General features: G+C 45.1%; 1 protein-coding gene across 3 annotated transcripts in view; it reads left to right on the forward strand.

Moving 5' to 3' along the window:
* The window catches only part of TRMU (tRNA mitochondrial 2-thiouridylase), an 852,019-nt gene that overhangs the window by 530,248 nt on the left and 301,464 nt on the right, over window positions 1–20,307 (forward strand). The window lies entirely within an intron of this gene.

The following is a 20,307-nucleotide window of genomic DNA, read 5'->3' on the forward strand; positions in this document are numbered from 1 at the left end:
TGCGTACAGTTTAAGACACAACAGAAAGACCTCTCTGGAATCTTCCTCTACTGCTCCTGTCTGATCTTGACCTGGTGGATGATCAGGACTACTTCACTGTATAGAGGGGTGGTCTTATTCAGATTTCCACTGATCTGGGTGTTACTGAGAAGTCGGAACAGAGTAATTGGGGAACCTTTTTGATTGCAGTTTCGTACTGCTTTAAGCAAGTAAGTTGAAAGATTCCAATTAATTATAGCAGGTGGTTTTATTTTCACTGAAATATTTTTCAAACATTGGGGACAAAGTGCATTTTTTGCATGTTTAAAGAAATGCATACTTCTGTATAAACTATAAAGTTGTTCAACATGGCTTTCTCTGTATCGTAGCTTCTCAGTCAAGGTGTTCGGTCCCCACCTTAAGCAACAGAGGCATGCTTATCTCACTCTTTTACAATTTCCCGTATTTAAACATAGTTTATTGCCATGTGGTTTAAATGGATATACACAATGGGGAACATTTCTCATTCTGTCGGGTTATGTCCTCGCCAAAGGGAGACTGTTTTAAGATTGAGCTTGCGTACGAAAGATTGGCTGTTGGGCCCTGGAAAGTGGGACATTTATGACACCGAGTTAACAGATACCTCTGAAAGGTTTTACATTTTTCAAACACAGTTGTAAAAGCGTGTGCCTCCCTACGCTCTAACCACACAGCTCCATTATTGAGACATCAGCCCTGGATGTAATTTCCCACACCTACTGTAGTCAAGGAGGTCCTTTTGGCACTGCTCTATCTGCCTGCCCAAAGAAAGTCTAGGGGCCTCATTACACGGAAGGCGGTAAGGGTTAACGGTCACCGGTAATGCTACCGGTGACCGTTAACCCTTACCGCCTTACTACGAGTTCCCTTTGCGGGACCCGACTTTAACGGCTGGTTTTACCAGCCGTTAAAGTAGGGTGCCGCAAAGGGACCTTGGTGCTAATTACGGTACTGCAATTTGCGGTCCCGTAATTAGTGCCTTCCCCATTCCCAATATGCCCTATGGGTGCAGAAATGGGAATGGGGAAGGGCCTTGGTGAATGGGGAATTACCGCCCCCACTCACCTTGGAGTAGGGCGGTAATTCCGCCATCCACCAAGGCGGACACAGTAAAATACCGGCGGCAACCATGGCGCTAATAGCGCCACGGTTACCGCCTACCGTGTAATGAGGCCCACGTTCTCTTGCACGTTTCGTGGATGGTCATAGCATTTTCCCAGGTTTATTAAACCCAGGAAAGTCCCTGCGCATTCATACACTTTAAGAATGTGGATTTACAAAAATAATCCCTCCACTTCCAGATCTTCACCAAGTTGAATACTTTTGGATCTTCCTGCCAGGTCAGCATATCATGATGTACTTCCCTGTAGCCATCCAAAGTATTGTGTATTTATCGATTATCCCTTAGGCTTGTTAATTTGTACTGTCTTTGCACAGAAGTGTTCACTCTTTTTCACTTTACACAAGCATATTTGCTACTCCGCCCACTCATTTTACAGAAACACCTTTACAGTTCCTCACATGCTATTTTAGGAACTGTGAGCCAACATGTCTGTGCACTGTTCCAGAAACACTGGCAACTATCTATCGGTCACTTATTCCCAAAGAAGATGGGTGTACCTTTCAACAAATGCACTGCATTTTTCATTTCTTTTCTGTCCATTGTTTTTAATTTACAATGGACAGTATGGACAGTTGTCAATACTCTTCTTGCTTACGAAACTTAGGCCTTTCTCTATTTCTTTTAACTGGTGTGACAAATCATGGGATGGCGTCACTTCTCCCCAGAGGCAAGCCCTTCTTATTGAGTCTAGAAAGGTGAGGCTGCTCACCGATATTCCCCCTAGAAGTGGTAAAATGTGGGAGGACCTCACAGGGAGAGATTCCGATTCTGGGGGTAAGGACTCCCGTTCCATACACAAACTCCCTAACCCTCTTTTCCTCAAACCACCAGGCTTCATGGTCAACCCCTCTAATTTGCCAGAAAGTACCAATATCATGCATTGTGATGTCTTTGCCTGTACACCAGTAGGGTGTCACCAAATCCAGGATGTGAGCAGACAGTGCCACCCTTCAAACCCTCCTGAGAAGAGGACGCTTGAGGAAGCACAAAGATCACTCCATGGAAACAAAAGACAGGCGTTGGAAGTCTGATAGGGAGGAGCCAGCTATCGGGTATAAAAGCTAATAATTGACTTGAATCAGAGAGAGTCGAGCAAGGAAGCTGGAAACCCTGGGAAGTTCGAACCTGGCAAGAGGAGAAGCCACAGCAGCATGTCCTCGAGGTAGTCAGCAGAGCAGACCCACGAAGGTGGAAAAGCTGACCAGAGAAGCAGCTGGAGGGAAAGTAGCAGTGGCGTGACCTCAGCAAGGTGGACCTGGTGGTCCAACAACAACGCCGAGACCGACTGCTCTCGAGCCCCTTGGAAGCAGGGCGGATTGGCGAAGAGCAAAGAAAGGCAACAAACACTACCAACACCCCAGGAATACCCGGAGACGGGTCTACCTCCACAAGAAATAAATGGAGGCCCCGAGAGACCCTGTCGGGGGTTGGATGTAGAAGGTTGCATTGGGAGTAATCTCCCTCGGCCCAGTACTAATAAGGGGGAGTGCATCATTGAAGAATTCATCCAGAGTAATCTCCCTTGTCCCAGTAGTCCCACCAAAACTATTGGAGGAAAAGGTTGTGAGCTTTGCATCGGGAGTAATCTCCCTCGTCCCAGTAGTATCCCTACACTACTAGTGCCCAAGACTCGACACTAAACATCAGGAGTAATCGCCCTCGTCCCAGTGGTTTCAGCAAGACTGCTGGCTGGGAAATTGCAAATACAAACGGGGTGAAAAAGACACTTCCTTTCAACTGGAAAGAAGTCTGGAAAGAGCCACATAAGCTCATTCGAACTGTATAGAGACAAGAACTGTGTTTGTTTTGCATCAGGAGGAGGGAGACATCTCCTGATAGATCATGGTTTGGTTGGAACCGTCTCACTCAAGGGAAGGTTGTGCTACTTTTGCACTTGGAGGAGGGAGTCATCTTCCCGATCATCTTTAGTGTACCCTTTGCTTATGTTTACAGTGATAAGGACAGAGCAGGAGTTTGGGACAGAGGACAGACTTTGGAGTTATCCTGACGACGAGCACCCAATTTCTAGTTATTAGGCAGTGTTACCCTGACAGAGTAGGGTCAGTTAGGTGCTCTTTGAATATCATTAATAAAGGTTCTTAAAATGCCACCTTTGTGTCCGACTCTTGCTTCTGACAACCTCTCACACTGGACATACTGATCAGCGATTTGCAGGCTAGACTTTCCTAACCACGTTAGCGTGGGAAATATAGCAATTGGTGTTGCGGGTATACCCTGCACATGACCACTTATCAGGGGCATCATGAGGTGGTTATCGATCGGCCGTGTGCAGCAGGTGTGCCCAAAGGGAAGCCCATCTGCACCAGATGTTGCGAGGACAACGAAAAGCTCAAAAAAAATACTCACAATTACAGAAAGTCAAACTGTTCTTTCAAATATGGGCTCAGCAATAAGGACAAAAACCTACTGAACATGAAAACGCACATCACCCTATGCCTTTAATGCTTGTTCTTAAAAGACTTCTGCATTCAAACAATCTAACTGGAATCTGACGTGCAGCACAAACTCCTGATAAAAGCTAGGATGATTTTAACTGTAGATCTAGTGATGATCAAAAATAAACCGCTTTTGTTATTAATGATCTTATAATCGGAAAGAACTTGGGCATAATGTGTTCTCTGATGTTAGTATAGCAGCAGTCCTGAGCTTCCTCCTAATTAGAAGATTCTACTAGGCTACTGAGGTGGGGAGCCAGGTAGCCATCGTTTATAGAACTAGGTTTTACATTGTTGAACTACTCAACCTAAAGTTGTGAAAACAGAAACATTCCTGGTAAAACAAACTACATCCCACAATATGTGCTACTTGATCATGGCACTCTATGCAAAAAAAGGTTTTGTGGATTCCTTGGCAGAATGAGCAGCTGGCCTGCTACTACAGAATCCCCATTTGATCATCCTGGATGATATTACCTTTTGGTGCAAATATAATAATGAGTACAACTCATGAAATCATTGGATGAGCTTAGTTTGACACCTTTGGTCACTACCTCTACAAATGTTGCATGCCATATGTTAGACCTGATCTTGAGATCGAATACTGATATCACCTGTAACACAAATGTAGCCGGGGGTCCGCAAATTAGTGCATAATAATAATAAACACATACTCAAAAAATGGAGCACTAACCAGGCAAGAAGCAACACTGCTTATTACAGCTGGGCGAGCACACAATACACGGAACAGTGGATTAGCTCTGATTGAGAGGCTGACATCTGAATGGAATATGAATAGCAGTTTTATAACAAGAAATACAATAGTCGGAAGTCAGGAGAAACACTTGCAAGTTGGAGGATTAGTGTTTTCTGTGCTTCCCAGAGATTTGATTGATTTGCAATCTCCTGCTCCTCCGCCTCGATAGTTACATTAATTAGTGAAAGCGTCATTAAAGCAAACAGTAGAATTTTTCTATTTTATTTTTTAGTTTATTTAGGGTGCATTTAGCATCCTTTCACACTACCTTTAAAATGCATACAAAATAGAGATAAACACATAAAATACCATATTACAATATATATACATATAAAACTATTCTTTCGGTCTAAAATGAAAAACATAATTTCATACAACAACAATTTGCTTATTAAAATCAAATCGATCATATCACTTAAAAATGCAGTACAATAGTTTCCAATCATCTCACCTCCCCATGTGGTACCACATTTTATTCACAGCCCACCCCGGAACATCTTATTATTAATGAAGCAACATTTGTGCTGACCGCCGGAACTTTAATACACTGCCATTGGTCAGCACCAATGACAACGGGACACAAGATACCCTGCAGCCGGTGGCAAAGGGGACATTCACACAATATCTGTTAGATAATCCGGGGACGCTCTGGTAGATACTTTGAGGGCTGGCCTTCTCGTCAGAGCTTAGGAATTTACCGTCTGATTAGTCCTCCCAGGAACGCCACTCTGTCCAGCATTCCTTTCCCACTGCCTGCTGCTGATGGGCATCAGGGGCCATGTGACCGGCACACTCGTACAGAGCCACTCTCCCCTCCACCAAGCAGGGTGTCTTGTTTGGCTGACCGCCCTGCAATTATCTTGCCCAGTTCCGGTTGTCTTAATTCCCATATGACAAGTAAATTGAGCCTCCTCCCCCCTTGGCACATCTTTGTCATTGTGGTCATGCGTTTAAATTGAATGGTTCCCATGTCCAACCCGCTCCAAGGGATTTCCCACAATGCGTATTTGTGATTGTGCTATTTTTGTCCATGCCCTCCTTTAGCTAATCATAGAGCAATGTGTTGGACCAAGTGTACATGCAATGTATTGTTACCCCCTACCACTCCCGGTGAAGTCCTTTATACAGTGTGTCTGTGGCACAGCATATCTGTGTTCTTCCCCATGTAGCCATCCCCAGTTTGCATCTTCTTTACTCCCGCAGTTGGTAGGTGCGTCCCCCTATCTGGTGCCAAATTATCACATTTAACACACACCACTGGCCTTTAAAAGGACTGATCATTTTGGAATTACATTCACAAAACCAAACATTGCCAAAGCACTTAATCACATTTAATAATAAAGTCTGTCTTAAACTCAAGATCCTGGTAACTAGCAAACTATATGCATTTCCCTCTTCCTCCTTAGCTGTTGACATTGTGCAAACATTATAGACAATTGCCCCATTCAAAGGATCAATGGAATATCAGGAGCCTCATGACACCAGTGGTTCAAAGAAGAATTGAAAACTCAACAAATCCTGATTAGTAATCTTGAAAGGAAATGGAGATGTTCAAACTATGACTTTGATAAAGTCATTCTCAACACACAGCGAATTACAGTAAAGGCTGAAACAAAAAATACTTCTCCACTAGAATTAATAGCGCTCCTAGCCTCTCTAAAGTGTTAGTTCTTAATGATCTCGACAATCAGTCGATCCCGACATAGTGCCCTCAGAATTCTTGGTAGAAACCGTAGATAGTTATTTCAATGCAAGGATTCAGCAGATTCCAGAAGATTTTACATCTAGCAATGAAAATATATCTCCCTTTTCTGGTACCGTAACCACTACGCAAACATTATTGTCCTTTGTTGATTTGTCTCTTGAAGACATGGATATGATATTAGAGTTCTCAAGATGCTCAGGATCAGATGGAATGTCTTCCCACAAAGATCTCTTAAGAGGTTCTTCCAACCTTGAGTAAGCAATTATAACATCGGTTCAACATGTCACTGTGAAAATGTATCATACCGGACGACTTCTATAGTCTGCCCTCAAAAAAAAAAAACAGTCTCTGGACCCATACACATGAAGTCACTTTAGACCCATCTTACAGCTCCTTTCTTAAGAACAACAGATCAAAGAGGTAGTGACCCAGCAAAGTCAGTCTTTTGTGGAAGACTCGTATATTGAACCCTACTGAGCCTATGTTTCATTCTGACAGGAGTATGAAATTGTCACCACTGCCGTTTTGGAACAGGGAGAGAAAGTTGACTCTGGAGGGGCTCGAGCACTGATATTGTGTGTTTTTCATATATATTTTTTTCTTCCACAGCTTCCAATGCCATTGACTAACTCCTCCTGCTGGATCTTATCAGTTCTTGTGGCAAAAATGGTGTCATTTCTTGGATCCACTTTATTAATAAATGAGGGACACTTCAGTTTGCATCCATTTGTCTCTCAGTGAAGGTCCTTAAGATGTGGTGTTCCACAGGGCCCTGTTCTTTCACGGTACGACGTTCTTTCGTCAGGCATTTCAAAGCCTGCAGTTTAAACGTGTTTGCCAGTTTATTGAATTTTCGGGGAGTGGTGGGAAAGGGCAGATAAGTGGTTGGGGGGGTTGCGTATAGGGAAAAATAGGTGCAGGAGGGGAGGTTGGGGGGGCGGACCCCCCCAAAAATTAGATGAATTGTCAAACATGTTTAAATGGCAGGCTTTGAAATGCCTGACGATGAAATGACATAGAACCCATTTTACTGCTTCTTTTTAGACTGTATACTAGACCTTTTGCTGACTTATTCAAAAATAGCAGTTTATTCTTACTCAACCATACTGCCGGTACACAAATCCTGGTAAAATAATGTTGCAAGAGAATTGGCATTGGAAAATCAACTTTTGGGATGTCCCTATAACTTGTGTGGCGAACCAGTAGTAAAACTCAGACCAGAGGACATGGTTCAATGTAGTGTTCTTTAAAAAAAAACAAAAATGCCTAATTTGCCCTACTGCTACAAGCAGATTCCCTTCTGTAAGGGTGCAGAACTAAGGCTCAGACTCAATGGTGGCATGTTTTTGGGCATAAACTTTTATTTATTAATAAAGGATTGGAAAAATATCTCTCTGTCCCTAAAACTATGAAGGGCCTCCCTACCTCAAAGAAAACTAGTGAAATTGTCAAAATCCGAATCTGAAAGGTCTGTCACTGTTGTGTCCTAAATCTTACCTCTGTCCGTAACATTAACAATCTAAAGTAACTGTGCATGGATGATCTTTTCTTGTTCAACCAACAGAAAAGTTCCCAGTCTCTGTGGTAATAAAAAGTAATGCAAAAACAATATTCCAAAAACACATGATTCCAATGCTAGGGTGGTTCTCCTTCCCCTAGACGACAACTTATCTTAAGTCGATTCCTTTGAGGCTTCTGGCCCCTTTTCGTTTGGTTAAAATGTCACTGGGCAATTCACAAGGTAATGCATCTTGTGTTCATGTGTCTTTATCCTAGCAACTTGGTGCAGTTCACTGTCAAGTCTAGGATTCCTTTAATCAGAGCTAGTGTGCTTTACCCTCTTGCTCTCAATCTCTCATGTGGATGCGTGTCCCAGACTCCAAATACTTTACATGCTTTGGTTCACTCTCCTGCCAATCAGTTTTCTTTCTTTTCCAGGGTCCCAGGCCCTCCTTCTCTCATATCGGTGCGGGTGCCCAACTCGCACTGGTGTGTTGTCTCCGGTTGGTTCACTCTCCTGCCAAGTATACAACTCATTCAGGGTCCCAGACCCTCTTATTCTTAACGTGTTATTTGGATGCAGGTCCCATACTTGCACGGCTGCGTTGTATCTGCTTGGTTTACTCTCCTGCCAAGTATACAACTTGATTGGGGTCCCAGACCCTCTGCTTCTGTCTTTATATTCAACCGGCTGCTTTCCTGGACCACCAGCACATCCTGGGCATCCTGCGTACCGGTTTTCTTCCTTCTCGCAGGTATCAGCAGCTCCTCAGCAGCAGTGTCCATTTGCGAGGCTCCAGTAGCGTTCGGGTTTCCAGCGGGGTCTGTTGCGGCTCTGCAGTCTTCCGATGCTTCCGGGCTGCATATTCTCTTTATCCCGCACTTCGCCGGGGCCTGGGACGCCTTGAGGATTCACTCGGCGGCAACCTGAGTAGTCCTCTCCTGGCGACCCACATTTGTGATCGCCCCTTCCTCTCGGTACGGCTTGCCTTGCAGTTTGTGTCTGCTGCTTCCCTGGATGGCTTCCGCTGTTCCTCCTCAGAGGACCACTCTCTCATCCCCGTATTCCAGCTGAGCTGCTTTTAACCTCCTGTGTGGCACTGTTGTACTGCTTTGGGCCAATCAGTTGTTCTGAGAAGCCAGGCTGCTCACTCTGCTTCTTTAGAGGGATGCCTGGACTCCTGGTGATCATCTTCTTCACAGTAGCAGTCCAACAATCATATGTATAATCCTTTGCCCTTTCTGGTCTTTCAGTCTTGTTATGTATGTTGGATTGACTGACTTGGCAAAAAAATACATTAACTCTATCTGGAGAGGGGTTAAGAGGATTTAGGATTGGAGAGGGGTTTAAGGGTATTGCAGCAGGGTCATATCACGTTCCCTGATGATGGTCGTCCCCAATCCCATAGAAGGGTTCCTTCTCCATGTGATCCTCCCTCAGTGCACCACCAACAGGAGGACTCTTGTACTGTGGACGCACCGCCCTAGCCCCATGAGAAAGTTCTCCCCCAAGGGTAGAAGGGAGGACATTCTCAGATTTGTCACATACCTTTCCCCATACCTTAAGGCTATTCCCATTAGAGCTCCCCTTTGGATCTTGCGGGGTCTGTTTGGTATATGGGGATTGTTTTTGGTTTTCCCAATCGAGTAAAGATGCAACTTCTCCTCCCAGGAGTCTACAGGAGAATATTTTCAGCTAAGGGGATTACGATCAGCTATTATTTTACCAAAATTGGGAATATCTGTTTTGATAATGACTTCTTCCAGAAGACCAGGTATGACGGCTGAGTTCATGAGAACCTCCTTATCTTGTATGGTAACTGAGACTGGAGTTTCCAAGTAGATTTCCTGATCTCCATGAGCACAGGTGACCCTAATTGGCCTTCCCCTTTTCAGTCCTGCGGCCAGGCCAGATCGGATGGCAGTTTGTTTGCTCCCAGAGTCGACTAATGCATAAGCAGGATGCCCATTTATTTTAACAGCTTCATGGGTTTTGAAGTCTTATGGGTTGCAGAAACAATTGCTGATGGTATCAGTTTCTTTTTCATCATCAGGAAGAAACTCAAATTCTTCACCTGCCATCCAGCCAATCTCCGTGGGCTCCCCCCTTTGATTCTTAGGGCAAATTCTGGCTAAATGGCCCTTTTTTCCACATGTGAAACATAACTAGGGGACTTCTAAATACTCAAGTCTCTTCGGGTTTCATACTTCCCTTATCTTTTATTACTAGCATTTTTTTTCCTTCTCTCTCCGATTCCCTAAGCCTGTCCTACTGGCTGTTGGTAAGCTGTCATTTAACTTCTCCTTAACTTGTATCTTTGTTTCAAGATGAAAAGAGTTTCAGGGGCGTAATTGTATATCCCTTTTCCCATCATCCGGATTGTGTAAAAGCCTAAGGACTTAGCTTCTACATGGTTTTGGGCAGTTTCTATAACCAATGACCAGTGTGAGTTTGCTCAATTGCAAAATGGGCCTCTGGAGAGACGGGGCTAGACACTTTAATTGTTCCAGGGCAAGAGCCTCTAGGAATTCTGGGAGGGTTTCTTTCTCAGCCATAGTGACAAGGTGTGTTGAATTATGGCCCTTAGTTCTACAGGGTCTTCACATGGATTTAGTTTGGTTTCTCTACATTTATTTTTGTAGACATTTTAAGTTTGGCCCACTCTGAGTAATAAACCCTGTTTCATTTTGTTAAACAAAGTAAGTCCCAACAGGTTAAGTGTTTTGTAGGACCTCTGTAGGTCTCCTTTTAGTAGGGGGGTGCTAGATAACAGGTTTTTAACTTGTCACCCCACTGAAATTGTTGGGCCAGTCGTTTAAAGTTCAGGAATACTTTTCTGAAAAAAGCAGCTCAACAAAGAATGGGTCTTTGTTGAGCTGCTACTACGCTGGCAATACCATCCTGGTACTTTGCTTCTGCTTCAATTTGGCGGGTTACAAGATGCTGCAGGAGAGCCTCTCAGGTACCTATGATTTTACCTAAACTTCCTATTGAAGGGAGGTTTTGATTTCTAATAACATTTTAATTTCTGGTTGGGACTGATGGAGTAGTCAGAAAGACGAGCTATGTCAGCCAGGAGCCATCCCTTGAAAGGAGTTTTTGTTGGGAGATGGGGACTTTTAACTTTGCAAGAAGTAACTTTTAATTGTATAAATCAATTCTGTTGGATATACTTTTAACTGGATTTCTTCACCTTGTAACTCCTTTGTGTATTAACCTTGGAAGAAGGACACAAGGAAATGTACGGGGCTCCCCACAATTTATCAAGTGTACTAGTATCCCACTCTTGACATCAAATGTAAGGGTGCAGTAGTAAGGATTGGGCACAATGGTGACATGTTTTGGGGTTTAAACTTGTATTTACCAATAAAGAGTTGGAAGAACGCCTCTGACCCTAAAACTAAAAGGGGCACCCCTACCTCAAAGAAAACTAGCGAAAATGTCAGGAAGTTCAAAACTGAAAACTCTGTCATGTCCCAAGACCTACCTCTGTCCCCAACATTAACAATCTAAATTAACTGTGCAAGGATGATCTCTTCTCAAAGTAAATAGTGTTCTTGTGTTTTCAACCAACAGAAAAGTTCCCAGTCTCTCTGTTAATTAAAGGTGATGCAAAAGCAATGTTCCAAAAGTACAAGATTCTAATGCTAGGTTGGTGCTTCTTTCCCCTAGACCTCTTATCTTGTGCCGATTCCTTCGGGGCTTCTGAACCCCTTTTCTCTTAGATGAAATGTCACTGGGCAATTCACAAGGTAATGCGTCTTGTGTTCGTATCTCATTATCCTAGCAACTTGGTGCAGTTGGCTATCAAGGGTAGGATTTCCTTTTATCAGATCCAAGGTGCTTTACCCTCTTGTTCTCAATTTCGCACTGGTGCATTGCATATGCTTGGTTCACTCTCCTGCCAGGTATGCAACTTGCTCTGGTTCCCAAACCCCTGCTTCTGACTTTATATTCACCCAGCTGCGTCCACTGACCTCCAGCACCTCCCAGCACCCTGCTTACCTGTTTTCTTCCTTCTCACAGGTATCAGCAGTTCTCGAGGAGCTGCGTCTCTTTGCGAGACTCCGGTTCGGGCTTCCAGAGGGGTCTGCAGCGTCTCTTCAGTCTTCTGACACTTCCTGGCTGCACGTTCTTTCTCACGCACTTTGCCGGGCTCTGGGACACCTAGAGGATTCACTCGGCAGACCACGTTCGGGTTCGCACCTTCCTCTCAGCGTGGCTTTCCTTGCGACTCGTGCCTGCTGCTTCCCTGCACATCTCCTGCTGTTCCTCCTCAGAGGACCACTCTCTCCTCTCTGTATTCCAGCTGAGCTGCTTTCAAACTCCTGTGTTGGATTGTTGTACTGCTTTGGGCCCATCAGTTGTTCTGAAAAGCTAAACTGCTCACTCTGCTTCTTTAGAGTGATCCTTGGACTCCTCGTGGTCTTCTTCACAGTGCCAGTCTCAAAATCATATGTATAATCCTTTGTCCTTTCTGGTCTTTCAGTCTTGTTATGTATGTTGGATAGACTGATTGGGCAAAATGTACATGAACTCTTTCAAGAGAGTGGGTAGGAGGATTTAGTGTTGAAGGAGTTAAGGGTATTGTAGTGCGGGTTATACCACATTCTCTGATGATGACTGTCCCCAATCCCATGTGATCCTCCCTCGGCTTGGTGCACCACCCCCAAGGGGACTATTGTACTGTGGACAAACTGCCCTAGCCCCATGAGAAAGGTCTCCCCACATCTGTGGAAGGGATGACATCCACAGATGTGTCACACTTTATATGAAACTGAAACTAAGGTGTTTGCCAAATGTCAGAATAACCAAAAACGAAGTCCTCTGCCCTAACCTAAAAGCGCCAACATCCACCCGGTTTCACGAATTTCGTCTTCAATAATCTTTCTTCTTGTCTAGATTTACAGTTTGGCTGGGGGAGTGTGAATATGATGAATGAAATTGCACACTTTACCAGACTGTTCTGATAAGACCTCTGCAAACTGATTTAAAAGGGCATGCAGGTCTTTTCTGTGGTTAAATTTCAGGTTCTCCGGGACTAAATTAACTTCATGTTCTTGGTCTATGAGAGGTGTCGCCATCATAACGGTCTCTGCTCTACTGGATCAGCCTTCCTGTCAAAGGGGCTTGCGGGTAGAGACCTACCCACAAAGCCAAAGGGAGAAAATCTCACAAGAAGCAGGAGTGCAAGGAGTCCTGCAGATAAGAAAGGATAGGCAACAAAGACAGTGAACAGAAAAGGGCAGGGAGTACAAGTTAAACAAACACGTTAGGTTCCCTCTAGGAGTGTATGCAGAATGGGGAAGAGTTTCCCACAGAACCAGGGAAACTCCAGCCTTCTGATCAGGTTACTATTACAGGGCCCCACTCTGAATGCTCATGGAAAGGAACAGCAGCAGTGGGTGTCTGTATCTCGGCCCAAAGGCACGAACAAGGAAACAGTACTCACAAGACTGAAGCCTGTACGGGTCCAGCAGGAACTGAACAATGACTGCCTCTTGAAACAGGAACCAGCACAATGTTAACAATGACACACGATACAACACTGAAACGTGACAAAGGAAAGGGGCAAAGATTGCCTGCTGGAAACCCAGCAGCCAAACTCTGAACAAAGGAATTACACAAGGCAGAAGCGAAAATATCCTGGGGAAAAAGGAAGTGAAAATGAACAAAGTACAGGACAGAGAACCGGAAGAAAGAAGAAAAGCAAGAAAACGAGGATCTAAGTGCAGGGGTAAGGAGACTGTAAACTGCAGACTGGTAACAAGGAACAGTAACTCTGGACTGGAATAACAAGGGTAGAACTGCAGACGGAGACAAGGAACTGTAACTCTGAAGTGGGATAACAAGGGCAAGACTGAAGACCGATAACAAGGAAACTGTAGCTCTGAAGTGGGATAACAAGGGCAGGACTGAAGAATCAAGGAAGCTAAAGCCAGGTAACACGGGTAATGGGCGTAGTACAAGGAACTGCGGGCAGGGAAATAAAATAATTAGTGTTAGAGAGCAAGGGGCTGTAGACAGGGAAAAGAGGCCTGCACGCAGGGCTGCAGTGTAGGAAGCACAGGGGAGGGAAGGCAGAGTAGCAGGGCTATATGGCAGGGAGCCCAGGGCTCTGGAACAGGAGCAGGTTCTGGAAACAGGACACAGCAGAAATCCAAGGATCAAAGCGACAAAGATTTGGAAAGCAGGCTCAATGCACGAGATTTGTGCTCCTGCAGGCAGCTGCTTAAATTCTGACCCGCCCTGTGCTGAAGCAGGCTAATTAGCAGCACATGGAGCAGCATACCTGAAGGTAATTGGCCTCCTCCCTCTCTGGTCCTGGGAAAGTGAAAGCAGCACTGATCTCTAAGGTTTCTGGGGATTGTAGTTCTAGGATTGCTGCATAGGAATAGCCAGAGAATGGCAATTGCCACAAAATATGAATAGGTATTATCTAGGAAGGCTTATGGTGATGATTGAGTTCCATATAGGCCACAATGGGTGCCAATTGATGGCCCAGTGGCACAGTTGTGACACTTATACTCCTTAAAGAGATTTATGTGGTAGACCTGTTGTTTTTGTCAACAGTCTGGTTGAGCAACCGCATAATCTGGGTGAGCAACCGCATAATTCAAGGGCCCTTTTTTTCTGTGATTTTATAGGGCCTGTTTCACTTGGTAATTCATTTTATTCCTAGAGGTGGGTAAGACAATCAAGACTAAATCTCGTAAGGCAAAAGAGCGGGCTGTGACCTCTCAATCAGACAGAGTCTTTTGATGCTCTTGGGCTCTTTCCAGATGTTGGCCCACAACCTCTCGCGCTGCTTTCATATGGGCTTTGAAGTTTGGCAGTTTGAGAAATGGGTATGACAGCTTCTTTCCTTTCCTCCCAGGTCTCCATAAGCATGTCAAAGACCTCTCTGGTTCCCTTCCCTACAAAAGCCCAAAGATGAATAACCCAACAAAGCTTGCAGAGTCTTTCTAACAGCAAAGAGGGCCACGGAATCATTACATCCCAATAATGGCCATAGATTTCCACCAGCTTATGCAGGATCCTCTAAAGGGTTTGACAAGACCATCATATATAGAGGTTTGAAGCATTTTTTTATCTGGAGTTCTTTCACCTCTTGCATAAATTGGGACATAAAAGTAGTGCCTTGCTCTGTGAAGATCTCCTTAGAAAAGCCAACTTGAGAAAGAAAGAAAGAAAGAAGTAGATGTTTCAATGTCTCTTGACTGGTGTTTCATAACTGGAACGCCTCAGGATACTGAGTTACTCAACGATAACCAAAATAAATGTATTCCTTAACTTGGAAGTCTCTAACGGTCCAACAATATCCTTGGCAATATGTGAAAACGGTACCTCAATGATAAGAAGGGTTTGTGGTGGGGCTCAGGATATTCCGGTGGTAGCAGTCTTCTGACAGATTTCACAGGGAGCGACATAGTTCTTAACACCCAAATAAACCTCAGGTCAATAGTACTTGTGTATTACTTGGCTTAGGGTCATCCACAACCCTTGATGAGCGGCCGTAAGATGGCAATGTGCCAGATCTAATACTATCTGTCGGTGGCTTCGAGGTACCACCAATTGGGTTTGGGGAAGGCCAGCTCTCTTGATGTCTCCTCTGTAAAGGAGCCCCTTTTTGATGAAAAAGAACAGTCCGGCCTGTTTATTGCCTTGCTAATAGGGAACGACTCGCCCAAAGGCTTCAGTAAGAATCGTGTTGTTCCGTTTGGCAAACGCCAAGTCTGGTAATGTAGGATGGTAATCGGGGTCACGTCTAGAGATAGAGGGTTGAGTGTCGGCCCTGCTGAACACCAGGGAGCCTCTTAAGGTGTCCGGAAGTTTGTCTGCCTCTTGTAGGGTCAGATTTAGGGCTTGCTCCAGGATCCCTGGGGCAACAGCCTCCCCTACCTTAACATTGTATGGAATTGTCCCTTGATTGTGTAGGACCACCTGTATCTCTCCCTGCATTCTGGGTCTGTCGCACTGGCTGCCACGTCCAAGGAATACCGCCAGGCTAAACTTGGCTTAGCGGCCAACCTAATGTAAGTTGCAGGTGGGGGAGAGATGCTGACTCCAGTGGCAATCATGCAGGTTTTATTTGTCTGGATTTGAATGCCCTCAGCACTAAAGAGATCAAGCCCTTTCGACTGGGGTGGGGGGGTGGATAAGGAGTTTGGCACTGTGGCCTAAGCGGCAAATTAGCATGGGCCTCATCTCTGTCTCAGTGTAACCGAATCTCCTGACACCATATGTGGCGAACCAGAAGTACGGATTATTGAAATAAAATAGAACATGACTAACTTGCACTACTGCTAAAAGGGGATTCCCTTCCTATGAAACTAAAACGAAGGTGCTCATCAAATGTCAGAATAACGAAGAACACAGTCCTCCGTCCTAACCTGTCTCTTTGGCCCAACCACTAAAAGAAAACAAACATGGAATGGGCATTCACCCTGGAGTTGTGTCAACACATGCTAGCTGATCCCCTCTCTTTCAGACAGTCTCTTAATTTAAGTTCTTCCCAGGACACTTCCTTGCCTGGGGGAAGGCAACAGTTTTCATGAAACAAATCAGATTTCTCTCAGTTCCTCATATATACGAATAAGTACAAGGTCACCCAGTCCTGGATCACTCACTTCACCCAAGTTTCCATTGCTCGTGTCTAGTGGAGTATTTGCTTTATCCTTCGCCACCAATGCCTTCTCTTGAAGCCTACCTCGCTTCTTCGTGATTTTCCACTCCCAGGTGGTGTGGACTTCACACTTTGCAAAACAATATTCTCGATGTCATCAGAATCTGTGTCCCTAAGGACTCCTTGACTCTAAGGTCAGCTATGTACAGGCTCTAGCCCCTTGTTTCTCCTTCTCGTAATTTCTGCCCGAGATTGCATCCCTTCTTCTGTTGGGACTTGGCAATTTGATTCTCTTGCATTTCTACTGGAGAATGCCTCCCTTTCTCCTTTTGGGACTTGGCAACCTGGTTCTTTTGACTTTCTACTGGAGATCACCTCTCCCTTCCCAGTTGGGACTTGGTAATATGATTCTCTTTGTCCTCTATCCCCTTATCGCGTCTTTTGTCTAGCAGGACTCGCTATGTCCTGATTTAATCTGTTTAGTCTGCTTTCAGGCTCTTTAGCCCTAAAAGAGTTTGGGGTTTCAATCCCCTCAACCCCCGCTCTCCCCTTGCATTCTTCCTGAGTGGCCTTTGTATCTGCTTCTTTGCTGCTCTCCCAGCAGGGAGTGTCTGCTATGCCTTTCAGTGGCATTCATCTCCACCTACCTCTCGCTTTTCGTTGTGATGGCCTTCTCTAGACCTCGCCAGTACTTGTGGTTCTTTCTCGTGTTTGGGCTCTCAGCGCTGGGTTTGAGGGGCTCTCGTCCTCAGCATGCCTGGATTCGGCTGCGTTTCGTGGGCTCTGGGCCATGGCCCACCACGTCCTCTGCATGGCTCTGCTTCCAGACAGCCTCTGCTCTGCACTCTGGCTGCAGCATCTACTCTGCATGTCTCCTCTACTGCCATTCTGCTCTGCATCAGGGACTCCTCTCCTCCAGGTAAGGACTTTGGAGCATTTATAGTTATTTTGGAAGCAAGCAGTAATGGGCTTTTGATTATAGTATGTTAAGTCTGAGGAGGGTTTTAGCAGTGGTGTGAGTCAAACGACACTGTTTTATCATTTGTACAACTTCTGTGGTCCCCCTGTAGGATGAGAGTAAAGATTCTATAGGGATTCTTACTCGTCCTCAGAGGGGGAGTCACACAGTGAGGCCCACTTGCCCAAACTCCTCGGGAGGATCTTATGGAGTGGGCTCACCTCACTAGCCTCAATGGGGATGCTCCCCCGTGGGAAGAAGGGGCTAATACCCTGGATTCATCACACGTGGAACCCCTTATAACTTTGCTAGCCCTGGACCAAACTGCATAGTATATTTAGATTACATTTGGTGCATATACATTTTGGGATGTTTCATACAATTTAGTGAAATTGAAACAAAGTTCTAAGCATCTAAAGAAGTGCTCTTCCTATGGGGAGTGCAAATTAACCATAACTTTAGAGTCAGTGATATCAACACTATTTGGCTTATTTGTAGTCCCAATCGGGGCTGGAGATTTCAGTATAGCTTAATCTAAATGTCTCATTTAAGGGAGCCATTTTGATTGGTGTGAGACCTCTGAAAACCACATCCATTGTGATCCACAGATTTCTTTCAGTGGAGCTGTGGAACATGTACAAAATCTGCAAAAACTGAGCATTATGTAACCCCGGGGGATACCCTGACCCTGTGTTCAGGGGATCCTCTGAGGGTTCAATGTGACACAATAACAGATCATCTGTTTTTTCCTGATAGGCTCACAAACTCGGCACTGGAGATCCGCATAAACTAACCTTGCAGGGTTGTGCAGCCATGATCTAATTGATCATGGCTGCAGACTACGCCAAGTGAACATAGTTTGTGGCTTGGGCAAGACCAAAGGTGATAGCCCTGGCAACATTTCCACAATGTTAAGAATGGGGAGGTCTGGAGGTGCCAGCGGCACGGCTGAATGGCCAGGCAAATCTCCCACCAAGACTGACCACAGGCCATGCTCTTTGGGCAAAGGTCTTGAAGGTGCCCCGATGCATGTCCAAAGGCTGTTCCCTGGCAAAGTACAGACATTGGGTCTCTTGAACGATTGTGGGGTATTGCCAAATCCTATGCCCTGGACACAGTGAAAGGTTTGGAAATGGACCAAGTGCCCACTGGGTAAGTCCCTAAGCAGTGCCCAATTGACAACATGCCAAGTGGGCAAAGCAGGTGTCTTGGAGGTGCCTGTGGCATGACCAGAAGCAATGTCCAGAAGCATCGAAACACGGGTAGCATTAATCAAAACATAGCATTTAACATTGAAAGCCTCATAGTTTTAAAATAATTGTTACTCTGAAACATATAGCATTGAAGAGTACAAAGTCTTGAAAGACACATAGCATGGAAACAAATAAGGGAGTGAGGAATGAATAGATGGGTAGACGGAAATGGGGGATGAAGAGATAGATGGTGAGAGAGAAGCATGGAGGGAAGGACTGACAAGAGGGTTGGATGAGGTGTGGAGACTTAATTTTGACAGAATGCTTTTACCTTAGCGTTGGCGTTTCCAGCATTTGTGGACTGTACATTTTGCTATCTTTGGACTGTGCGTTGGTACTTTAAAGTTGACAATCCCAAAATTTGTAGACTTCATTTTTATGTGTGGTAAATATTTGTACATCCAAAAGGCTGCATTTGGCCCACAGTTTATGAATTCTTTTTTGGCAAACACTACGCCCAGAGGTGCAGCTTGCTCATTACATTCACCCATGTAAACAGCACAATAACCATCACCTAAGAGCAAGGGGTACATTACAGTAACCATGGGTGTGGAGGCACTCTACAGTAACATTCCTGTGACACTATAGGACTCCATGGGAATGGGTTCACGGAAGCATCAGCTGATGCTCCCGTGATGAGTCTGCCTGCCTGGGCCACTGTGCCCAGCAGGGTCAGACCTGTCGTAATGTGGCAAACTCGTAGTGTGGTGGTCTGAAAACAAGGGTGCCGCTGAGCTTATCGACAGTTTCTGGACTGGCACACTCGTAATGAGGCCCTATGACTGCAAATGTAATCAAATGCATGATTGCTTTCAAAATGCACTTGTCTAACAGATGACTGATTATACTACCTATCCCTAGCCGATATATAGATGAGCATAGTCCAAAGCAGTCTCAGTCGGAATTTATATACAACCGACTCTGCTTCTGACCTACTGGCATTTAACAGGGTTGCACCTAGCATGACTGGTGCTACACCACCCCTTTATTTATTCCTGAGAGCAGCCCATCAGTCGTCACAGATGGCACAATCATCACTCCAAGTCTCAGATATGGTTCACAGGTTTTCATTGATGCATCTGTGGGGCCTAGGGAAACGTCCCTTTAGCTCTCGTCTTATTTTGACCTTCCACCCTAACCCAGGTGTCCTTGACCCCAGGTTAGTAAATATTGAAGGTTACCCCCTACTGTCTAAAGTCTGTCTTTATCTGGTGGTGAGGACACAAAGGCCGAACAGCCATTTAAATCTAAGGCTCCCTCAGTGACTTCCTAGCTGTTCCTACACTATCCGGTGGTTAGTATCCTTACAGGAGTTGGGATTGTACAAATACAATTACCCTGTTTGAATCAGACTCTAGCTGACTCTCCCACTCTCTCCCTTTCCTACTCTCCCTCCTTACTCTGTGCTCCAATCTTCTCACCTTTCGATTTTCTCGCTCCTCCTATGTCTATGCCTCAACCCATCAATATTATTCTTCCCTCAAATCCACTACTCTTCCCTCCAAACCACCACTGCACCTTCCCAAATATTAAAACACCCTCCTTTCACTCCTTACACTTGCTTCACAACCAGTCCTTACACTAGACTTGTACACAGTCGATACACCAACACACACACCCGCACTGCAGTACCACTTCCACTCTTTAGCCAATACTTCACCTGCTCCAAAAATCATCTCCACAGTCTGCCAGTCTTTCCTCCCTCCTGCTGGTCTCTTTGTTGTGCTCTGCCTGTGTCTCTGAACTCACCGGAATAACCCACACTTCCTGCTTCCTCCCTTATATTTTCCCTTCTCGTTGTGGATTGGTCTCCTCTCCAAGGCCAATCTGGCCATGTCTTCCCCACCCGGGCGTATATGTGCATTGTAAAGGTATTAGTAGTAGGCTAACATGGAGCTGCTGCAGAGCGG

Source organism: Ambystoma mexicanum, chromosome 12 (genome assembly GCF_040938575.1).
Source record: "Ambystoma mexicanum isolate Mex_15411 chromosome 12, UKY_AmexF1_1, whole genome shotgun sequence".
NCBI classification, from domain to species: domain Eukaryota; kingdom Metazoa; phylum Chordata; class Amphibia; order Caudata; family Ambystomatidae; genus Ambystoma; species Ambystoma mexicanum.